The sequence below is a fragment of the Elephantulus edwardii genome, unplaced genomic scaffold (genome assembly GCF_000299155.1).
Source record: "Elephantulus edwardii isolate Elephantulus edwardi_28Jun2011 unplaced genomic scaffold, EleEdw1.0 scaffold00004, whole genome shotgun sequence".
Classification (NCBI taxonomy): Eukaryota; Metazoa; Chordata; class Mammalia; order Macroscelidea; family Macroscelididae; genus Elephantulus; species Elephantulus edwardii.
In genome coordinates this window covers 6,401,566-6,403,313 of record NW_006399754.1, presented here as the reverse complement: position 1 = coordinate 6,403,313, position 1,748 = coordinate 6,401,566, and the positions used below count along the sequence as shown (strand labels likewise).

At 48.3% G+C, this 1,748-nt stretch overlaps 1 pseudogene; it reads left to right on the top strand.

Moving 5' to 3' along the window:
* The first annotated feature begins 574 nt into the window (after nt 1-574).
* LOC102876371 lies at nt 575-1,703 on the top strand (annotated as a pseudogene).
* The last annotated feature ends 45 nt before the right edge of the window (nt 1,704-1,748 follow it).

Genomic DNA, 1,748 nt, shown 5'->3' with positions numbered 1-1,748 from the left:
TACTTGGATTCCCTGTGAACTGGAATTGATTTGTTGATATTGCTTTTGTTTTTGTTTGATTTGGGAGTGGCCCGTCTTGGAGGGTGTGGGAATTTGAGAAATTTTCCTCGAGAACAGAATAGAGAGCTGTGTTTAAAGTCTTTCCTTCTTACTCTGTGGCCTCACGCTCCAAGGGTTACTGCTTAAAAGTTGGGAGCCTTTCCACTTCAACAAGAAAAAGGTAAACAACCCAATCACAAAATGGGGACAGGATGTAAATAGACAGACACTTCACTAAAGATGACATTCACATGGTAAACACATGAAGAAATGTTCAAAATCCCTAGCTAACAGAGAGACAAAACAACTGTGAGATATCATCTCACCCCAGCAAAGTTCAACATAGCAGCAAACAACAAATTCTAGCGAGGCTGGGGAGAGATTGGAACTCTTATTTACTGCTGGTGGAAATGTGAAAGGATACAGTTACTACATAAGGCAGTCCCGCACATTCTCAAAATGTTGGAGATAGAAACACCACTTGACCCAGCAATTCTACTACTGGGAATATATCCTTAAGAAACAGAGCCATCCCGCCAACAATCTGGACCAAGCAAGAACCGGCATCCAAGAACAGAGCATTCTGCTCCTCCCTCAGAATGAACGGAGACCAGAAATCAGAGGCTTACACCCAAGAGAAGCAGGATTTCATCCAGCACTTCTCCCAGATTGTCAAGGTGCTCACTGAGGATGATCTGGGGCACCCAGAAATAGGAGATGCTGTTACCCGGCTCAGGAAGGTCCTAGAGTACAATGCCATTGAAAGCACGTACAACTGAGGTTTAACAGTGCTGGCAGTGTCCCAGGAGCTGGTGGAGCCCAGGAAGCAGGATGCTGAGAGTCTACAGCGGGCCCTGACAGTGGGCTGCTGTGTGGAACTGCTCCAAGCCTTCTTCCTTGTATTAGACGACATCATAGATTCATCCCTTACCCGACAGGGCAGCCCTGCTGGTATCAGAAGCCAGGCATAGGTCTGGATGCCATCAATGACGCCATGCTGCTGGAATCGTGTATCTACCGCCTGCTGAAGCTCTACTGCCGGGAGCAGCCCTACTACCTGAAATTGATGGAGCTCTCCCTGCAGAGTTCTTATCAGACTGAGATTGGACAGACCTTGGACCTCCTCACTGTTCCTCAGGACAAAGGTGGCTCTCAGCAGATTCACTGAAAAGAGGTACAAATCCATTGTCAAGTACAAGACAGCTTTCTACTCCCTTTACCTTCCTGTAGCTGCTGCAATGTATATGGCAGGCATTCACGGGGAGAAGGAACATGCCAACGCCAAAAAGATTCTGCTAGAGATGGGCAAATTCTTTCAGATTCAGGATGATTTCCTTGATCTTTTTGGTGACCAGAGTGTGACAGGCAAGATTGGCACTGACATCCAGGACAACAAATGCAAATGCAGCTGGCTGGTGATCCAGTGTCTGCAGCGGGCCTCCCCAAAACAACGCCAGATCCTGCAGGACAATCATGGGCAGAAGGAGCCGGAGAAGGTGGCCCGGGTGAAGGCACTGTATGAGGAACTGGAGCTCCCTGCTGTGTTCAAGCAGTATGAAGAAAGAGTTTCAGGCACCTGATGGGGCGTATAGAGCAGTACTGTTCCCCTGCCCCCAGCCATCTTCCTGGGACTAGCGCACAAGATCTACAAGCGGAAAAAGTGACCCTAAATACGGCGAGGGTGGGGGAGGGGAGGCTCTTAATAAATT